Source organism: Lissotriton vulgaris, chromosome 2_2, assembly GCF_964263255.1.
Source record: "Lissotriton vulgaris chromosome 2_2, aLisVul1.2, whole genome shotgun sequence".
Lineage (NCBI taxonomy): Eukaryota > Metazoa > Chordata > Amphibia > Caudata > Salamandridae > Lissotriton > Lissotriton vulgaris.
Genome location: NC_141688.1, coordinates 5,407,403 through 5,430,303, shown reverse-complemented (window position 1 = coordinate 5,430,303; position 22,901 = coordinate 5,407,403).

Sequence of the window (22,901 nt, the reverse complement as noted above, 5' to 3'; positions counted from 1 at the left end):
CTGTTAGACTCGTTTTTTGTGACTTTCTGCCCTCTGCATCAACACATCATCACTCAGCGCTACCCCAGCATCACTCAGCACCACCACATTATCACTCAGCACCACCACATTATCACTCAGCACCACCACAGCACCACCCAGCACCACCACAGCACTACTCAGCACCACCACAACATCAGTCAGCAGCACCACTCAGCACCACCACAGCACCACTCAGCACCACCACATTATCACTCAGCACCACCACAGCACCACTCTGCACCACCACATCATCATTCAGCACCACCACAGCACCACTCCGCACCACCACATCATCATTCAGCACCACCACAGCACCACTCAGCACCACCTCATTATCACTCAGCACCACCACATTATCACTCAGCACATTATCACTCAGCACCACCACATTATCGCTCAGCACCACCATAGCACCACTCAACACCACCACAGCACCACACAGCACCACCACAGCATCACTCAGCACCACCACAGCACCACCACAGCACCACTCAGCACCACCACAGCACCACTCAGCACCACCACAGCACCACTCAGCACCACCACAGCACCACTCAGCACCACCACAGCACCACTCAACACCACCACAGCACCACTCAGCACCACCACAGCATCACTCAACACCACCACAGCACCACCACAGCACCACTCAGCACCACCACAGCACCACTCAGCACCATCACAGCACCACTCAGCACCACCACAGCACCACTCAGCACCACTACAGCATCACTCAGCACCACAGCAGCACCACTCAGCACTACCACAGCATTACTCAGCATCACCACAGCACCAATCAGCACCACCACAGCATCACTCAGCGCAACCCCAGGTTATAGGTGTCACATTGTAAATGACAAAGCTATTAATTTAGCTATTTTCAAAACCAACACATAAATAAATAAATTGTCTTTTACAAGACCAATAGCTCAAACTTTCCTAATGCGAGACCTACTGCATTGCAAATGCTTGTTGTAAAAGTAGGAGACTAGATAAGGGATCAGATAGCAGAAAGGCTTTCCACTACTGGGCTCGCTGGCCAAAGCCATGAGCAGGAGGAGGGAGTAACTCAATCTGTCATCGTGGTGTACCTTTGGAGGCAGATACTCTTCTGTCAGTGAGTTTGGAATTTCTCAGCTCTGTATCTGACTTGAAATGTGATGTGTGGGTCCAGAAGGGCAGCACTTGACAATTGACAAATGATGGCGGTGTTGGTGATGAGCAGCTTCTGGAATAGACCTCTCCTCTAGGGTTGAAGAGATAACATTTGCTTTCGAACCTTGACATGGATATAATCTCCAGGCTGCTGATTGTAGTATTCTCCAGTCAAACTGGTGGGAAAAGCACGTTGTATCTGAAATTAGAAGCTTTTGAGACAAGTGTAAATCAAGACACTGGAGGAATGGATGGGAGAATTATATTCTTTTGGTTTATGAACGGCTCTCATTAACTTTAGTGCCGAGGGTAGAGCATTCGGGCATTTCAGTCTAAATCACATCTTGGACATTTGTCAGTGTCCCATTAAAATGCCGCTCCCGCCCAAAAGACTCTGGGAGAGAGGCACAGTAGAAATGTTTTTAGATACTTACAATTATTTTCTAGAGGCACATTAAATCATTCCACCAATCCCAAACACGATGATAGGCAATGTGGAAATAGTGCTAGATGCACACATTTTGCTAAGGTATCAGGACCGTTGCAGACATAAATGAGTTGCTTTGTGTGAGCCAGGTAGGGATGTCTCTGAGTTTTATATGAGAGGAACAGCATGTGAGATGAGGAACATCTAGACAGGTAACAACATTAATGAGTGAGCAATCAAAGAGAGGATTGTATGCAGGAAGGGCAGATAAAGTAGCAAAATTAAGTCTTTGTTAGATGGATGACGTTAGAGTAAATGCAGGAAAGAGAAGCTGGTGAAGGACATAATGAATGAAAGATGGTTTCAAAAAATTATAGAGGTGTCTATAAAGGGGAATTCAGTCTTAATGAAATAGTAAATGTGGTTGAATGAACATATGCAGTTGTCTTACGTGTGAAAGAGACAATATGGTTACATGATTGAATCTGGAAGGCAAGGCATTTGCTATATGTCCATCTTTATGCAATGCCCCCACAGAAGGTGAACTGCAGATTCTTCATAATGTGCAGCTTGTTGTCTAAGAGCAATAAATCCAGATACCTTCACATAACTCGATGCAAAAGGAGACAGAAAATGTCATCGATAAAAAAAATAACTGGATTTGCTTTGCCCTCTTTTACCCACACTGCAATTACAAGGGGGGGACCCAGGGAGAGCCAGGCGCGAGCTGGTCTTTCCCTGGGTGCGTTCGCGCGAGCAATCAGGAAGCAGGTGGGGTTGATTAGGGGAGTAGATAAGGGGAAGTCAGGCTGGCGGTTGGGAACTGCGTAGTGGGAGGCAAGGGAAGGGAGGTTCTTTTTGCTTCGTGTTCGTGTTTACCTTATTGAACGTGGGCCATGAAGGAGGCGGCGGAGGTGCGGAGGGCCGTCCAGACGTTGTGTGAAGCTGGGCGTGAGGACCTTCTTCGGCCCGAAGTGCCGGCAGAGGCGTGGGTCGGGTTGGCCCGCCCCCCTCGCAAGGCTGCGGAGGGTGTGTCCAGGGCGGTGTCCGCCTGTATGTCTCCCGGTTCGGAGGAGGAGGAAGACGGCGATGCGGCCATGCCGGCGGCTTTGCCCCTGCCGGCCCCGATTCCCGCAGCTGTGGAGCCCCCGCCGGGAGTCCCGGGCGCCCACCAGCTGGTATGTTTTTTACCTTTGCAGAATGCTGGTTTGCGTGGGGCGCCCGGGTGGAGGCGGGGGCGCTCTGTGGGCCGGCAGGCCCCGCGTTTGAGCGGTATCACTCCAGGCAAGTCCAAGAAGCCTCCTGCGGGTCCTGGAGCGAAGCGGGGGCGGAGCCTGGATTCCAAGGGCCACGCCCGGGCTCATTTCCCTGCTACTGTTTCTGGGGGCCCCTCCCATTCAGTGCCTGTCTTGGCAGATGGGGTTTCCCCTTATTTGTGGGTCAATGGGCAGTGCTACCTGCTCTCTCCTGCCACACCTGTGCCTGGCTCAGCCCCCCCCCCCTTTACACGGTGATTTGGCTCAGGGCTGCGCTGACTTTGGGCCCCCCACTGCTGCGCTGCCTGTTTTTTCCCACCCTGGGGCTCCCCCCCAGGCCACTGGCTTGGACACTGCAGGTGCTGTGCCCCCTCCTCCGCCTCCCCTGGCCATCAGGTCCATGGCTCCTGCTACGGTTGGCCCTCCTTCTGCTTCCCTGCAGCCCCTGGCATCCGGTGGGTTGGGTTTGGACCTCGGGGGGGCGTCTTCTGTCCCCAGCCAGGTGCTGTTCCCGGCTCCTCGGGGGCAGCCTGGTGCCCATCAGGGTGTGTTTGCGTCCGGGTCGGGTGGTGGCCATGGTTTGGCGTCGGTCGCTCGGTCCTCGAGGGGTGTTTCCCTTGCCGCTGTGGGGGGGGACAGTTTTGCTGATTCTTCATTGTCTGGCTTGAGCGGCCGCAGTTTTCAGGCTGTTCCTCTGGCTGGGCGGCTGTTGGCTGGTGCTACGGGCTCGGGAACTGTCCCTACGGCTGTTTCCAGTGGTGGGCTCATGGGGGAGTTATCTGGAGCGGATCTCTCTTCTGCAGTTTTGCGCGACCGAAGCTGTCAGGACCTTGACTGGCAGTTTTATGATGGGGGAATTGGTGATGGGGCTCTGCCAAGTGGCAGTGCGCAAGTTTCATTTTCTGGAGAAGCTTTATATTTGGATTTACAAGATGATGATTTGGAAGAAGGGGAATTGAGGGATAGAGATGTTGGGCTTTTGGCAGCACGGGCCCAGGGGGGTGGGCTGGGGCAACCCCCTGTTTCTCGTATTTTGCAGGAGTCACGTGCGGACCATGCAGCGGTACGTGAGGCAGTGAGGACTAGACCTTCTAAAGGGGATCATGTTGATTTTCAGCAGCAGTCGGCGCAGTTGCCAAGAGGTAAGGATGGGTGGTGGGCCGTGTGGAAACCAAGGGAGAGTCTCCCTGTTAAGAGTACAAGATCAATTGGTACGGGTGATGGGGTTATTGGTGAGCGAGTCGCTCTGGCACCGAGACTTGAGCGGCCGGTGATTTTGAATGTTTCTAATGTGCAACCTACAGGGGAAGTTTCTACAGTGGGGGATGGGGTGGCTGCTACCAAACCTGTTACGGAGGATAGTATCCTGCCTAAAAGATTGCCTTATTCTGGGGTGGGGATGCCTTTGGGGTCTCATTTGTCTGAGAAAACTAAAACTCGCATCTGGTCTTGTGAATTTGTGGATGTGTTTCGGCTTCTCCATAGAGATGTCCAAGCTAAGGAAGGGTCGAAGGAGGAGGAATTAGAATTGGCTCGGAGGCCTCGAGTCCCGAAGTCGATTGAGAACTGGACTTCGGCCTTTTTAATTTATGCCAGCGTTTATTGCCAGCGTCATCCGGGTAAAGCGGTAGACATGTTTAAGTATGCTGATGTTATACGTAAAGCTCACAGTTATTTTGGAGGCTTCGCCTGGTTATCATACGACGAGGAGTTCAGGGCCCGTATGAGTGTTTTTCCAGAGCGTTCATGGGGTGAGGTTGATGAGGAATTATGGCTGCAGTGGATGGCATCTGCTCACCCGCCCGCTACGACCCACACGGCTAGCGGACAACCGGTGCACTATCGGCCCTTTCCATTTCGCCCTGCTCTTGCTGGGGCGGGGGTTTGGAGCAGAGGACAGTCCTCCTCCTCTGGCGCGTGCTGGCATTTTAACAGGGGTTCGTGTAACCGACCAGCTTGCAGATACAAGCATGAGTGTGCACAGTGTGGAGGGCGACATGCTCTCACCCAGTGTTTTCCCGGACAGCGCGTTGGAGACCAGGGGAGGGGTTCAGGGGGCAGGGGACAACCTCCACACTTTGTACATAAGGGCTCCTACTCCTATTAAGCAGAATGTTCTGGATTTATGGTTGGTGGACTATCCTGATTTTGAGGCTGCTAAGATTTTGTCCTGGGGTTTCAGAGTTGGATTCCAGATTGGGTATCAGGGTCCCAGGGTGGGTCGGTGGTCTGACAATCTGAAGTCTGCGAAGGAGTGCCCTCAGGTTGTGCAGAAGAAGCTGGATGCTGAGCTTGCGGCGGGTCGGATTGCTGGTCCTTTTCTGAGTTGCCCTCTCCCTGATTTGATCGTCTCTCCGCTGGGTGTGGTACCAAAAAAGGCGGTGGGGGAGTTTCGCCTTATCCATCATCTGTCTTGGCCCGAGGGTGCATCCATCAACGATTTCATTGACCCAGCTGACACAACTGTGACTTATGCTTCCTTGGATGATGCCTTGCGGCTCGTTCGCACGGCAGGTGTTGGGGCTTTGCTGGCAAAGAGTGACATTCATTCGGCTTTCCGGCTCCTGCCCATCCATCCTTGGGATTTTGGTCTCTTGGGCATGCATTTGATGGCTGTTTTTATGTCGATAAAGTATTACCCATGGGCTGCTCGGTGTCATGTTCCCTATTTGAGACATTCAGTACATTTCTGCAGTGGCGCTTCACTTTTGTCAGCGGCCAAGTCCTGGTCTGTCATTACCTTGATGACTTTCTTTTCATTGGTGAGGGTCACTCTGGGCAGCGTCAGTCGGCTTTGGCAATCTTTCAGGCTCTGACCGAGGAATTGGGCGTTCCTCTGGCGCCGGATAAGACCGAAGTTCCTTGTACATCACTGACTTTCTTAGGGATCGAGATTGATACCATGACTATGATGGCGCGATTGCCTGCTGCTAAAGTGCGGGAGATGTCTGATTTCATCCGATTGGTGTTGGGGGAGCGTAAAGTAGTTTTGCGGACAGTCCTGAAGCTTTTGGGGTACCTCAATTTTGCTTGTCGGGTTGTTCGGGCGGGTAGGACGTTTTGTAGACGTCTGGGCCTTTCGATGTCCGGCGCCAGCCTTCCTCATCATCGGGTGCGCATTACAACAGCTGTCCGTGCCGATTTGACTGTCTGGTTACGTTTCCTGCAGGATTTCAATGGAGTGTCCTTGTTTTTTGCGGACGAGGACATTGTGTGGCAAGTGCAGCTTTTCACGGATGCAGCAGGAGCTCACGGCTTCGGCATCTTTTGGGAAGGTCGTTGGTGCGCGGCTGGCTGGCCTGTGCACTGGAAGGAACAGGGTCGCAGCATTGCGTTTTTGGAACTCTTCCCGTTGCTGGTTGCTCTGTGTATCTGGGGGGAGTAATTTCAGAATCGCTCAGTCTTGTTCCACGTGGACAATATGGCAGTAGTTCACCTTGTTAATAACCAAAGGGCCCGTGATTTGCGTGTTTTGAGGCTCCTGCGCGCATTCATGTTGCGGTGTTCACAACTGAATATTGTCTTTAAAGCTCGGCATGTTCCTGGAGCCACTAATTGTATCGCTGATTCTTTGTCTCGCTTTCAGTGGTCCGAATTCCGCAAATTGGCTCCCGGGGCAGACCTGGAACCAACGGCGATCCCACAGTACGTATGGGAATTGGGGGATTGAGGGTCCACCATTTGGTCGAAAATTCAGTGGCTCACTCCACACGGCGGAGTTATGTGAAGGCCTGGCATGAGTTTTTGCAGTTTGGTGAAGAGATGGCGGGTCCGGTCAGGGCTGGGTTATCTGATGAACAATTCTTATTACAGTTTGTTTTACATTTAGCGGACAAAGGCCTTTCTCACACGACCATTTCTGGCAAGTTGGCCGGGGTGTCTTTTTATGGTCAGCTTTGGTGGGGGAGGGATCCCGTTGGGGGGGTGTTGGTTCGTAAAGTTCTGAAGGGGTTGGGTAGGCTTCGGGCTGGTGGTCAGAAGCTACGGCAGCCGGTGACTTTTGATTTGCTTCAGTTGCTTTTATCGCAATTGGAGGTGTGCTGCTATGATGCTTTTGAGTGTCACAAATTTCGTTTGTGCTTTGTGTGGTTATTCTTTGGGGCATTTCGGGCCTCTGAACTGCTGGGTTTGCGGGGTAGAGTGGGGATGACCAGTAGTGAGGTGGTGGTGGAACATGACAGGGTGCGGCTGTGGCTGCGGATGTCCAAAACTGATCAGATGGGGAGGGGTAAGTGGGTATTTCTGGGTAGGAGTGGCGTGTCTGCTTGCTGCCCTGTGGGGGAATGGGAGGTTTTTGTGTCCTCTCCTCATTTTACCCCGGGGGTAATTTTTTGTCATGCTGATGGCAGCCCCATCATTGCTCCTCAATTGTTAGCTGTACTACGCAAGGTTTTGTTGGGCCTGGGGAGGGATCCTTCTCAGTTTGGCACCCATTCATTCAGGATTGGGGCGGCGACGGAGGCCGCTAGGTTGGGATGGGATTGGTCCCAAATTCGTCGTATTGGGCATTGGCGCTCTAAATGTTGTGAAAAGTATGTGAGAAAATAGTCCGCCTTTGCTTTGCCTAACATTTCTTTTTCTCCTAGGTCCTTGGCCCTCAGTTGCTGGATCCAAAAGGAGGGTGTGGATCCTGGGGCACTCTTTTGTTAAAAGGGCTGCTGTAGCTGCTGCAAGTCAGCTTTGTGGGAGATCACTTGGTTTAAACAGTCTGACACATGAAGTCTCCTGGCATGGCACGGGGGGCATGCGCTGGGGCGGTCTTTTTCCCGCCTTGGCTTCGCTGGTTTCGAAGTGTTGGGGGGGCCCTCCGGATCTACTGGTGCTGCATCTTGGGGAAAACGACTTAGTTTCTCTATCTGGTTTGACTTTGCTAAAGTTAATGAAACAAGACCTCGAAGTCATCAAGACCACATGGGTGAGCACCATGCTGATATGGACTGAGTTCGTGCTTCGTTTGCAATGGCGTGGGGCGAGGAGCTATTCCGCCCTGGAGAAGGCACGACGCAAAGTGAATAGAACAATGCGACTTTTTTTGTCACCATCTATGTATATACAGTTTGGCTCATTATCATTTGAAAGTTTCAGAACCGCATTTATTCTGTGAGGACGGTGTCCATCTCTCTACATTAGGCATTTCTTTTTACCTTCTGGAGCTTACGGAGTTGATTGCCAAAGTTCTTCAGGTGCAGTTGTGGTGTGCTCCTCCCCTTCCGCTTTTAGGTGGGGCAGGAAAACGCTAAAGGTTTTCCTGGGTGGCGGTTTTTGCTAGTGGGGTGGGCAGCCTGGAGCGGGTTGGCCATCCTGAAGGGTAGCTCGTTGGGTAATCCTAGGGGTAGTAGTCAAGAGTTAGTTTCGGGTTCTGTTAGGTAGGGATGTTTAGGCATACTGTAGATTGGAATTTATGAAATAAATAAATAATGAATGTGGTCAAGAAATGTATTATGCACCTGTCTTAAAATAAAGTGGCCTTTCTTGCGCCTTGAAGAAGTGTGGACAGTGATTTCTTGCGCGAGGGGGGACCCAGGGAGAGCCAGGCGCGAGCTGGTCTTTCCCTGGGTGCGTTCGCGCGAGCAATCAGGAAGCAGGTGGGGTTGATTAGGGGAGTAGATAAGGGGAAGTCAGGCTGGCGGTTGGGAACTGCGTAGCGGAAGGCAAGGGAAGGGAGGTTCTTTTTGCCCCACCCACCCTCCCTTTATTCCTTTAGTTAGGTTTTTTTATTTTGCGGTGCTCTAGGCGCTGCTCTGGTCTTAGGGCTTTGCCACTGTTAGGACAGGTGTCTCTGTTCTTTTAGGAGGCGGTTTTTGCTAGTGGGGTGGGCAGCCTGGAGCGGGTTGGCCATCCTGAAGGGTAGCTCGTTGGGTAATCCTAGGGGTAGTAGTCAAGAGTTAGTTTCGGGTTCTGTTAGGTAGGGATGTTTAGGCATACTGTAGATTGGAATTTATGAAATAAATAAATAATGAATGTGGTCAAGAAATGTATTATGCACCTGTCTTAAAATAAAGTGGCCTTTCTTGCTCCTTGAAGAAGTGTGGACAGTGATTTCTTGCGCGACATCCATTACATTACAACATCCTAATAAAAGGTCTGTCTATCTTTTAGAAGAAGCTTAGGCTGGCAGTACACATACTTTGTACCTTTGGATTTTCTGGTACTCATCGTTTAGAATCATACACAACCAGAGGAATAACGCACTCACAGGTTGTAAAGCATTCATCAGCAGTCAAGTCCAACTACTGGGCGTTTATTGCCCCTTTGATGAGTCATACATAGGTTTCTTTCTTGGGACTAATTCCTGTGTAACGAGAGTTTAAATGTATTCACTGACATCTGAGGTGGCTGTTACTGTGTCTGAGAGCAGGATGTTGTTACATGGGCATGCAACCACTTAAGTGAGTATCACCACCTTTTATTTTGTGTGCAGATGCCCTTTGAAATAGCTTTTTGTCTTACTGTGAACAGAGTAAATAAGAGTTACCGTTCATCAATGGTTAAAAAAAAGAAGTTGCAGCGAAACTGACAGGGTGCATGAGTCAGTCAAAGATGAAGTGGGGTAATGTAACATTCCTCTTAAATTTTACTTAATAATGTGGGATCTGTAAGCAAGGATGTCTTAAGTCATGATCCAACGTGGCTGTGGTCTGGTCCCCCTCCATTTAAAATCCCCTGATTATGTTGACTGGAGGTCTGCTGCCACTTGTGCTGTTCCGGTTCTGTTTGTGAGGTGGAGCTTGCATTGATGTGACCAAAACACTTTGTGATGTATTAAGTAAAGACGTGGTACCCATTCAGGACATGGTTGGGGTGGAGTGCTCCTGTATTAGAAAGTCCTTATGGCACATATATCCTATTATTTATGGCCCCTATGGATGGAATACTACTGTGCAACTCCCTGCATTGGTAATTACCTCCTTTTGTGGGTTTTGACTCTCAGAGGCAAGAAAGGTTGAGTAGCCTTTATTGCTGATGTACGTTTATTAAATTCAAATAGAGTTAACACTTACATAACGTGAAATAATTACAATGCCCAGTCAGTGGTTTTATTTCAGAAAATAAATAGGATTTTTATTATCAATCAGATTCAAAAGTAACCTGATAGATAACGTCAAAGACTACATGATTTCTGCTGTGAATTGAGATCGGAACCTCAGAAAAAGTGCATGGGTTGGTAACATACAAGCAAAATCGGCGCTCAGCAAACAGTAAATACAAATATCAAAATAATAAGGTGCTACCAGAAGAGAGGGCATGCACTAGATCCACAAGGTGGGTCCTAAAACACGAACAGTTCTCCTCGATCACTCTCTTGTAAGAATATTAAATATACAGATATAATCTTGAAAAGTCCAAATATCAGTTGGCACAGTCACAGAAGTATACCGTCCAATTATGAGTCCACTGTAACGGATCTTCGTGTTTCCAAAATCAGAATATCTTTAAGAAAGATTCCAAGTTCATGCAGCCTTAGCAAATATATCCAAACAGCAGTCTTATCGTGTTTCCAAGACCAATTTATTGTTCAAAGAATTCCAATTTCCAGCAGCCAACATGTGTTTCGTCGTGCTTAAGTGTAGCACACTGACTACATCAGAGCTGATTTCCTAATACTCCAAAATTCCAATGCACTATTCAACCATCATATTCACTCCAATATAGGTGTACCATGTTACTTCAGCCAATCATACCTGTACCAGGAGCGAGAGGAGAAAGGATCGAGGCACAAGAGTTTTGAGGCATAAGGGGCACGGCAGCCTGAAGGTCCGCTGCAACACACCACAGCAAACGCCGCCACCAGTCGCGCCGCCGCTCCGGGACTTCATATCCCGGCAGCCTTTGCGGCGGCGCGTTCCCTGACGCGCTAGACGCACCGGGAGGGGCTACTAAACAAGCGAGCCCTCGGTGGAGCGGGGGGACCAGCCAATCATACCTGTACCAGGAGCGAGAGGAGAAAGGATTGAGGCACAAGAGTTTCGAGGCATAAGGGGCTCGGCAGCCTGAAGGTCCGCTGCAACACACCACAGCAAACGCCGCCACCAGTCGCGCCGCCGCTCCGGGACTTCATATCCCGGCAGCCTTTGCGGCGGCGCGTTCCCTGACGCGCTAGACGCGCCGGGAGGGGCTACTAAACAAGCGAGCCCTCGGTGGAGCGGGGGGACCAGCCAATCATACCTGTACCAGGAGCAAGAGGAGAAAGGATCGAGGCACAAGAGTTTCGAGGCATAAGGGGCTCGGCAGCCTGAAGGTCCGCTGCAACACACCACAGCAAACGCCGCCACCAGTCGCGCCGCCGCTCCGGGACTTCATATCCCAGCAGCCTTTGCGGCGGCGCGTTCCCTGATGCGCTAGACGCGCCGGGAGGGGCTACTAAACAAGCGAGCCCTCAGCGTCGCGGGACGCGAGCGGGACGCCCGGGGCTAAGCCCGGGCAAAGGGCGGGCCCTCTACGGCCCTCCAAGGCCACACAAGGCACGGCTCGGCCACCCTCCTAACGTGAGTTGCTCCGCATCTGACTGTTACATTTTGGTTATTCTCTTCTACCTTCACGTGAGTAATATACGGCGATGTCAGAAACAGAGGCACTCACTCCCTTAACAGGAACCTCTATTATGGGTCCTTTGGATAAATTTTTCTTCAGAACAACTGCCGATCTTGACCGAGATTTGGCCATGGCAGAGCGCTGTGTCGCTCGCCGTCAATCTATCGAGTTACTTAAACACACTGTCTTAGAACCCACTGCCAAAGCTATTTCTGAGGCCCAGACCATAAATCTTACTCTGCCTAATAGAGATGCAGATCTGTTCAATACGGACAATCTTCCTTTAATTTTTCAATCTAGTCCATCAGCTTCACTTCAACCTGAGCAACCTTCCCTCTCTAATAATAGTATCATCGATCTTGTTACTCCAAATCTACCAGAGGTTCCTGAGGTTGTAAACTTAAGCACCATGGCTGTAAACTTCAGCACTACGGAAGTATCACTACCTGCTGAAGGTAAACAGCCTATACTTCCAGTGCCTCCAAATTCTATTTCAGATAAACCCCAGACTCCATGCAACCAAACTAAAAGGAAACAGGTAATCATTAGATCGCCCCCAAAGAAGCGTAGGAGATGAGGCCCGGCTAAAACAGACACCCCAACACATAAGCAAATACTTCCCAAGGATTTAATTAGGCAAGAACTTCTTCAAATAGTGGAAGGGGCACCCATTGTTACCAGAAAAACTCTGACCTCAAATGTTCCACCATCCATTAAAGACTTTGTGGATGCAATGGAACATCTTTTAAAAGCACTACTGACTCCAATAGTAGAAAGAGTGAAGAGAATTGGAATCCAATTGGAAAATCTAACAGGAGGCTCTACTCACAATATTACAACCAAAAATGATTTAGCAAACGCCGTGAGCGTAAAAGATGGTGAAAAAATGCCTAACCCGGCAAAAACAGCCACAGAAAATAAAATCACGAAGGAAACAAAAACTTTAATTAAACAAACACCCTCAGCTAAATCGAAGCCAGTAATTAAGGCCCCTTTGGTTCAACATAAAGTGTCGCAGAATACACTGTCACGCTCTGCGCAAATAAACTCCCTCATGGACTCGGCAAGGATGGGAAACACAAAAAATAACTCGGACATTCATAAGAGTGATCCTAAATCCAAAAGACCGACATGGATAAGAAATGCGGATTTACCCCCAGCTGCCTCACAAAATGTCACTGTTTTAACTGGGGTTCCTCCATTACCAACTACAGGAGTGTATGAAAATCATGCCAGTCTTAAAAACAAGGTGATATTCTGGCTCAAAAATAACAGGCCTCTACCACCCCACCTTAATGGAGATATTATTATGGTGAGAAGAACTAACTGGGTGGGTATACGCCCCAAAGATATAGAAGGTGACGTTATCATTATTACATTTAAAGATCCCAGAGTCACGTCACATATCAGAGATTGGTACTCAGACTTCAATAGTGGCCCGATTACACCAAAATCTCTTTCATATTTCTATCCTGAAGCCTTAATGTATTCAAAACCACACCAACCCAAACCCTATTTTGATAATTTTTCTTTCCAAGAGCATAGAAGACCAACTCATTACAACTATCCATTAAGATATGGAGTTAGGGAAAATATTCTGCCACCTCAAAATCCCTATTATGATAGAGGCAATCCATGGGATACTAAATATCCCTCGACTCCTAGATATGTTTCTGCGGGTTATGGTCAATGCCTTCCACCTCAAACTCCTTCTTGGAACTTCCCCTGTTATAATCAATATGAGCCACTCTATGGTCTGGATGACATAGAATGACTCACTCCTATGAAAGCGGATTATCAATTCAGGGAGAAAGCACCTGCCATACTACCCAAGGAACCCTTGATAAAGGGCTCTCTGGGTGATGGTTCCCCAGATACACGAATAGCTAATATTATAGAAAAAAGGGATATAGCTAAAACAACGAGACAGATAGCCCCGAAAAGCACTCCTAACATGCTGTCTACTAATGGGGGAATTAGGAAACCTTCTGCCACATTAGAGATGCTCTGTTGGAACTTGGCAGGTAATAATTCAAAAATTATACTACCTGCCTGGTTGGATGTGGTAAATTTATACTCAGTATTGTGTTTTCAAGAGACCTGGGCGCTTACCCCGACACACTTACTGGGATATCAGACTTTCCATTCACCTGCAATCGCAAGTAAGCAGGGTAGACATAGTGGGGGTCTGTGTACGTATATTAGTGTTGCAGTAGGTCACAAGATCTTGAAAAAGGTACTAAGGGCCTCTTATCAAATAATTGTCATGGACGTTGGCTCTTCCATGACATTGTTGACAATTAATTTCTATAATAATATGTCCCCAGAGCCATTGGAAAAAGTATTAGAAGAGTTACACCGCGCAGTTGTCACAATTAAAGAAATACGTGGGGGCGAGTGTGTGACAGTCTTCATGGGTGACTTCAACTGTTACATATGCCCAAATGCTTCGAAGGGCACGTGTGACACTGATGGAGCAGATTTCCTCTGCAGTCAGGCATTGTTTTATTTTTGTGCTTCAGACAGATTGCATTTAAATTGCCACGCACATTTTGGTGCAAGTTAATAACATGGCACAATATGAAAGTGAGGCCAATTCAGTCTGACATGCTTTTGCTGAATTAACATGTGTTTTTGCAATGTAGAGAAAAGTGGCCTTTTTAGCTTTGAAGATTAATAGAATGTGTTTCTCTCTTCCCAGCGCATCCCATGTAATCTAAATCCACTATTCCTGTCTTAAAAGACTTTGACTTGTTGCATATTTTGATAAATATTTTCAGTTAATAACACCTCTTTTACTTTGTTGCACATTGCACATTTATTTTACATGTTGTACATAAATAATGGAGTTTGGAAACATAATGTGCTGATTTACATGAAACTAATAGTATCTTTGTGTTTATTTTATTTTGGGGCCTACCATTAAATGGCTGCCTGTGAAACCATCAAAAGCTATGGCTTGCTTTGAATGAGAAGGGAGCATGCGCAGACTGTGGCAGCTTTCCTCATGCCAAGAAGTGAAGGACAGCTTGAACTGTACATTCTTCTGATTGTGCCAATGTGCCAGCTAACTAAAGTATCCGTCCTACTGCGCTGAGAAAAGGAAGGATGAAACATTTTCCCTAGTAAATGTTGCAAATGTTTATAAATGTATTATTCATGTATGCTTCTTTTGTTAAAACTGTTTTTTTTTAATGCGTCAGGAAAGTGCAAACTCATGCCATCATGATTGACCAATCAACATACAGGTTTTCCTGAAATGCAACATTTTGTGTAGTCTGCCAAAATTTTGTGTATAAAAACTGACAGGGGCGGGCTTTCTCAGCTCAGCTGGCTTCTAGGCTCATTAGGGGGTGTGTGAGCTCTTGAAGAGAAGGAACAGATTAGGCCAGACAGCCTATGGGTTAGGTACGAGATCGTCACGGGTGCTGCATGGTCGTCCGAGGAGAATCAGGGGGAGGTTTCTTGCTTCCACGTCATATCTTGGCACTTGAGGCCGCATTCCTTTGAGGTCTTGTGAAGGAGGGGCTATCTCACTCCCTGCTTGCTCTTTAGACACAGACAGATGCTGAAGAACAGCTGATTAAATAGAATTAGATGCTAAACTTTCAGTTATGCTTTACAAATTAATTAGGTCTGAAATGATTTATTTGTCTTATGCATTTATTTCTCTTTATGGGAGATTTTTGCAAACTATTTGATTTTTGATTAGCCTTGCAAGACTATTTTTTCTTAGAAACTCTTTAAGAATTTTGAATGACATTTTGCGCCACATTCCTACATGTTATGCCTATATGCAGACTGTAATGTGTTCTGTATTAATGCTATTTTTCCTGGTTTTCAAATTCTGTAACCTGATTGATATTTTATTAATGAATAAAGGGTCAGAGAAAATTAATTTTTTACTAGAAAATAAAACCCTTTAAATACTCAACAACTCTCTTTATTGGCTTAAAATAATAATTGCATTTTTGACTGTTCATGATTATTAAAGTCTCCTGAAGGTAATACATGGTGTGAAGGGCCCAACACCTTTTGAGCGGTAAATTAGAGGCAGCATGAGGGTTTTGCATTGAGAAACTACCAGAAGAAATTACCGCTCCATCAGTTTTTGGTAATCAGAGGATGGTCATTATTGATTAGTTTGGTGATTAATGATTATTGATTTCACCATCAACCACTCAACTAATGGATCATTGACCTTAAGGAGGGAAATAAAATAATTGCCCAAGTTAGATAAATGTCCAAGTCCTGATTCCTGACTCCAATGCTCAGAACCTGAAGATTGGCAAAGCAGTATACTGGAAGGTGATGCAAGAAGTGGTGTGAGTATCAATAGGGTTGTGAAATGTTGTTAATATGCTAGCATGTATGTATTTTTGAAGTGTTGAAAATAGTAAGGGTTTTTACTGTTGGTGACATTTTGCTCATTTTGAATTGATGGTGTTATTGAAATATATTGGTAATTTCATAGGACATACTTTTTTGGTTATTGATTTCATGTTTTAACTTTTCATGTTAAGTTAGTGTTGTGTTCCATGTTGTCTGAACACGCAGGTATGCACACCTGTGGAATCCCGGGAAGGAATAGCGGGTGGTAAATGGAAGCCACACTGCACTGAGGTTACTCGTCTGTTGGAATAGCACTGAGAATCTAGGTAGGGCTGGCAGTGTTAAATTAGGGACTATTTTCTGTGTGAGTGATTGTAGCAAAGAGTTCGCTGGTGAAACTTTGGTCTGATATCACCTAGAAAGGGTCACACTAAAGGAGTAGCAGGTTCTTCTGAGCTTGAGTGACAGCAAAAGGGTTCGCTGGTGAAACTTTGGACTAAGATATATCCTGAAGGATAAGTCCAAAGGAGTAGCAGGTTCTTCTGAGCTTGTGTGACAAGTAAGCGGAAGGGATTTACCTGTAGTGTTTGAAGAGTAAACGGAAGGTCTTACTTTGTGAAGGGTAAGCGGAATGTGTTACTCGCAGTGAATATAAATCTATCCTTTATTTAGCACAACAGACAGAGTAGCGAATGTATTTATGTTGTTACTAATAGAGTTATTGATTAAGAGAAATATTGCAGTAAGATTTTGTGGAGGGTCAGTAGTAGGAGTAAAACTGACTGAAATTGAGACTGACAGCTTTGTAAAAGAGAAATTGCATTGAACTATTGCAAAAATGAAATTGTTTGAAGGCTTAAAGAAGCTGTTAGGAGGTAAAGTGAAAAATTCGTTTTTTATTGGTGATGCTCCTGAAGGAACACCTGTGCATTTTATGTCTACCAATTTGGGACAAAATACATGTATGTGGGTTCACCAATGGTGCAAGAATACTGAAAAAGAGGGTGTTTTGAGGTTTCCAAAAGATGGTACTTTTGAATTGCAAATTATTAACAAATTAAGGGAAGTGTTATGTGAAATAAAGACACCATCTAAAGCTGCACAATTTGAGGCCTTAAGCATATGGGAAAAGACAGCAAGAGAGAAAGCAAGTGAGGATAAAAAGGTAAAGCACCAAATGCAGGAGAAGAGAATTAATGATGATAAAGAGCTTCAAATAAATAATGATTCAGGGGCTAAAATAATGGATGCATTGTTAACTGAGTGTCCACCACTTTATGTGGTTCCCATTAAAAATACTGAAAATAGTGTACTAGTAAGCACTACAGTGGCTACTGCTTCTGTTGAGCAGAGAAAAACACAGATTGAGAAAACTTTGCAGACATTTTATATTGACCCATTACCTGTTGGTTCAGCACTGACAGTGATACCTCCAGGTGTTACTGCTTCAAATGTGCCTCATTCAGTCCAAGAATTGCTAACTGCAGATGCACAGATAATGCATAGAAAAATTATGACTGTCCCAATTAATATGGTCCCTACTGAAAAGGTTCAAAGAGCTGCAGAAGGAGTGATTATGGCAGGGTTTATTTCAGAAACTCAGAATACACAGACTATTGAACAGAAATTACCCCAAGAACTGAAGGATGAGGGAAAAGGGGTATTTACAACATCTGCAGCCCAGAATAAAATAAATATATTTGAAAATGGGATTTCTCAAACCTGCTTTGAGGAAACAGCAGTGAGTAAAAAGGTTGAAAACATGGGAGAACATATTAACACATGCCCTGAAAAAGAGAAACAGTGTAGTGTTTTAAATTCAGCACTTGAACATGGAGAAAATAACAGTCCATGCTGTTTAAATAATGAAAATGTGAACCAGTGTCAGGAAAAAGAATCAATTTCCCTGAGTAAGGAAACAGTTGCATGTGCATTAACTACACATAATGGCCTGACAGATTTGGCTCAAAAATATGAAACGGATGTTTCAGGAAGTTTTCCATTTCAGAAAAATGTCAGGGTACATATGGATGATGAAGCAAATGAGAAAATGTGCTCTTCAGAAATGCAACTGCACATTGCAGAAATAAAATATATTTTTAAATGCAATGGGTTTGAGAAATTAGGAGACAAATGGGCAAGAAAACATGAGAAGAAAAAGAAACCACCAGACCTTGCAATGAAACTGGATAAGGAAAAGAAGCCACCAGATTTAGTTGAGAAAAATAATAAGCAGAATGAGGGAGAAGCTTTTGCTTACTCATTGAGAGAAAAGGTGGGAGAAGTGCATGTTCCTATGCCACCGAATAAAAGTGAACTTGCAGCATTTCTGAACACAATCCCACAATTGAGAGACAGAATTATGCTGTGGTACCCAAATGTTGATGGATTTGTTGAGATTTTAAAAGAGTTGTGCATTAATTTGGAAATGTTCTTTTACATTGTCATGCAGACTGAATTGTGGTTTGAATCTAAAGTTTTGCAAAGGCCAGGTGAGGAGACAGTGAAAAGGGTTTGCATGAATGCACCATCATTTTCTGTTGTTATGGAGGAAAATATAGCAGTGATTATTTTCCTGAAGGGTGGAGTGCCAGTAAAGGATGTTGATTGGGTACAGATTTACAGAACACATGATGGAAGTAAAGGTGTTTTGGTTTGTGAAAATTCAGGGATGGATGTTGTACTGCTGGAAAATATGTCCTTTTGCCATCTTTATAGCAGATTTGAGCATTGGAAGAAGAAATATAAATTTAAACATGATGCACAAAAACATGGAGAAATGCAGATGCAAAATATACCAGCTAAGCAAATGCAAATGTCAGTTCAGAAACAGGTACCTATGGCAGGAATTTTCCAAGCAAAGATGGTCCCACAAAATATGGAAAAAGCTCAAATTAATTTAAATAAGGTGTCCAGAGCAAATGTGAATTTTTTCCAGAGACAAAATCAAAACCCAGTCCAACAGGTTGCTGTGTTTGAAAATGAGAGTTTTAACCCTCACAATTCTGAATTTACCAAGTCCATTGTGAAGGCAGTGGAAAGTCCAGATTTAGTTGCAGGAGTTTTAAACAAAGAAATTATAAACCCAGTTTTAGAAAAATTTGCACCAAAATTAGGCCCATTTGAGGAAAACTGCAAAACTGTTGTCTGTGACTCTGGCCTAGCAGAAAAACAATTGTTTTGCAAATTAAATAGCACAGATTACTGTACATCAGATAATGTTATTTTTCAGATTCCTGATGAGGATGTACATTTTAAAATGGCCCAACAAGAAACAGCTGTAGCATTATTTTCAGAAAAGACAGTTGAAAGATTACCTTCTGATTTTGAAAAAATAATAAACACAGAAATAAGAGAGTTCATAGAGAAGGATGCCAAATTAATAAAATGTGCACAACATGTCTTATTAAAATTAGAAACAAATGACATGTATTCTGGAACACCATCAGTTGCAGGAATTTTACCAATAAAAGGACTTTTGATGGAATTGATTGGAAGTTTATGTAACTTTCTGATCACAGGCTCACAGAAAATAAATGAAAAGAACAGAATAGTGCAGGAGATTAAAAGCATATTTTTTTCATGTTGTCCTGTGGTACCGAATCCAGCCAATATATTTTTTCACATTCCATGTGCTGAAGAATGGCTTGCTTTTATTGATTTTTGCAAAGTCCATGTCACAGTGCCAATGCATGAGAATAGTCAGGAGGACTGTCAAAAAGAAGATGAATATCTGGGACACAAAATTGGAAAGGGAGGTAGAAAGGTGTCACCAGAGAAGGTGGAAATAATTTCCAAGATGAATCCACCTCAAATTCAGAAAGAAGTCAGGAAATTTTTGGGAATGGTTAGCTGCTGTAGAGAGTGGTTACTAAACCTTTCCCTAGTGGCTAAGCCTTTACTGAGGCTGACACACAAGGGTGTGTCTGATCCGCTTCCATTGGACAACAATTGCACAAAAGCATTCCTAGAGTTGAAAGAGAAAGAATGTTGCGCCCCAGCACTAGGAATGAAAGTTTATTTAAAAGAAAATGCACCAATTTGCAATGAGAGGGAGGGCTGCACTCTCTCATTGCCTATTCAAAAAGATGACTGTGTTCAAAGCTCTGTGATGTATTGCCCAATGACCTTTGACCCTAACCTCACAGAAATGTCAGCAAATGATTTGAATTGTGATGAAACTGAATATGAGTGTCTAAATATCATGAAAATATGCATAAAGCCAAATTCAGACTTTAATGATGAACGTCTGAGTCAGCCCAACAATGTCCATTTTGTAGATGGCCCATGTTTGAAAGGTGACACATTAAAAGCAGCACATGCTGTGCTCCTTATACATTATGTTGTCAAAGCTTCATGGCTTTTAGTAATTTCCCCAGTCCAAAATTCGAAATTGATTGCCCTTACCATAACATGCAGTATATCTGCTCAAATGAGAGTCACTGTTGTCATGGGAGAGAGAAATGCTTATTCAGTTGCACACATTTGTGTTCTGTTAGCATGCACATTCTATGGAATCTTCACAGGTGAATTAAAAGAGGCTCAAGAAAATGTTTTTGAAGCAGCACAACAGGGTTGTATCAGAACTGTTTTTGAGAAAAGTGACAACTGCATAGTGGCAAAAGTGTTATTGCAAAGACTGATGCCCAGGTATAGATTGCCAGTTTCTCTGAAATCAGATCATAATGTGGTCTCAAAGATAATGAGTGCAGAACAACAGATTGGACAAGGAATGGATTGCAGCTATCTGCCTGAAGTGTCAAGCATAATAAAGCAACACAATGGCAGTACTGAGTTACCTTTTGCAAAAGACGGTGTCTCACCAACACCAAAGTGGCTTGAAAATGCATATGCAAATGCACTTGTGGAAAACACTGAGGATAACACTAGCCATGGCTGTGTAGGTCTGGTTGATGTACAGTGTGCAGTTTCTCACCAGATTGCAGCTGCTACACAAGATCTGCATAATGGATGGTGCAACGGCTTTGGTCGGAGAGATGAAGTGGTGAATCATCTGAATCTGATCAAAGTGAAGATAAGAGTGAAAGGCATTGATTGAAAAAGTGCCAAGGATTGATGGTGCTCTGTCCGAGTTTCTCAGCACCTAAGTAGTCTAATTTGCATTGAAAAAGGTACAGAATGCCAATGAGCCATTCTGATGGCAAGCTGATGACAAAGAGAAAAGAAATGCTGAAACTGTCCTGTTGAATTCCTTTTTTATTATTTTAGTTACTTATTTTAAAGAAGACTAACTGTTTCAAGAAGCTACTTACAGAACTCTGCACTAAAAAAATTTGAGCTTGGCTATATATGATCTGATTACAGATAGACTTGTGTTTGCCTTAGAAATAGATTTAAAATTGTTATATGCTCAGCTTTTGCAATTTTAAAAAAAAATGTCACTTGTGAAAATGAAATATGTGTGATTAATTATAAATCATTTTATTATGATTTGAATTATCAGAAGGGTGGATTGATGGAGCAGATTTCCTCTGCAGTCAGGCATTGTTTTATTTTTGTGCTTCAGACAGATTGCATTTAAATTGCCACGCACATTTTGGTGCAAGTTAATAACATGGCACAATATGAAAGTGAGGCCAATTCAGTCTGACATGCTTTTGCTGAATTAACATGTGTTTTTGCAATGTAGAGAAAAGTGGCCTTTTTAGCTTTGAAGATTAATAGAATGTGTTTCTCTCTTCCCAGCGCATCCCATGTAATCTAAATCCACTATTCCTGTCTTAAAAGACTTTGACTTGTTGCATATTTTGATAAATATTTTCAGTTAATAACACCTCTTTTACTTTGTTGCACATTGCACATTTATTTTACATGTTGTACATAAATAATGGAGTTTGGAAACATAATGTGCTGATTTACATGAAACTAATAGTATCTTTGTGTTTATTTTATTTTGGGGCCTACCATTAAATGGCTGCCTGTGAAACCATCAAAAGCTATGGCTTGCTTTGAATGAGAAGGGAGCATGCGCAGACTGTGGCAGCTTTCCTCATGCCAAGAAGTGAAGGACAGCTTGAACTGTACATTCTTCTGATTGTGCCAATGTGCCAGCTAACTAAAGTATCCGTCCTACTGCGCTGAGAAAAGGAAGGATGAAACATTTTCCCTAGTAAATGTTGCAAATGTTTATAAATGTATTATTCATGTATGCTTCTTTTGTTAAAACTGTTTTTTTTTAATGCGTCAGGAAAGTGCAAACTCATGCCATCATGATTGACCAATCAACATACAGGTTTTCCTGAAATGCAACATTTTGTGTAGTCTGCCAAAATTTTGTGTATAAAAACTGACAGGGGCGGGCTTTCTCAGCTCAGCTGGCTTCTAGGCTCATTAGGGGGTGTGTGAGCTCTTGAAGAGAAGGAACAGATTAGGCCAGACAGCCTATGGGTTAGGTACGAGATCGTCACGGGTGCTGCATGGTCGTCCGAGGAGAATCAGGGGGAGGTTTCTTGCTTCCACGTCATATCTTGGCACTTGAGGCCGCATTCCTTTGAGGTCTTGTGAAGGAGGGGCTATCTCACTCCCTGCTTGCTCTTTAGACACAGACAGATGCTGAAGAACAGCTGATTAAATAGAATTAGATGCTAAACTTTCAGTTATGCTTTACTAATTAATTAGGTCTGAAATGATTTATTTGTCTTATGCATTTATTTCTCTTTATGGGAGATTTTTGCAAACTATTTGATTTTTGATTAGCCTTGCAAGACTATTTTTTCTTAGAAACTCTTTAAGAATTTTGAATGACATTTTGCGCCACATTCCTACATGTTATGCCTATATGCAGACTGTAATGTGTTCTGTATTAATGCTATTTTTCCTGGTTTTCAAATTCTGTAACCTGATTGATATTTTATTAATGAATAAAGGGTCAGAGAAAATTAATTTTTTACTAGAAAATAAAACCCTTTAAATACTCAACAACTCTCTTTATTGGCTTAAAATAATAATTGCATTTTTGACTGTTCATGATTATTAAAGTCTCCTGAAGGTAATACATGGTGTGAAGGGCCCAACACCTTTTGAGCGGTAAATTAGAGGCAGCATGAGGGTTTTGCATTGAGAAACTACCAGAAGAAATTACCGCTCCATCAACACCTCCATAGAAATGGATACTGATATTAACAATGATACTCCTAATCATTTTATACATTCTAAGA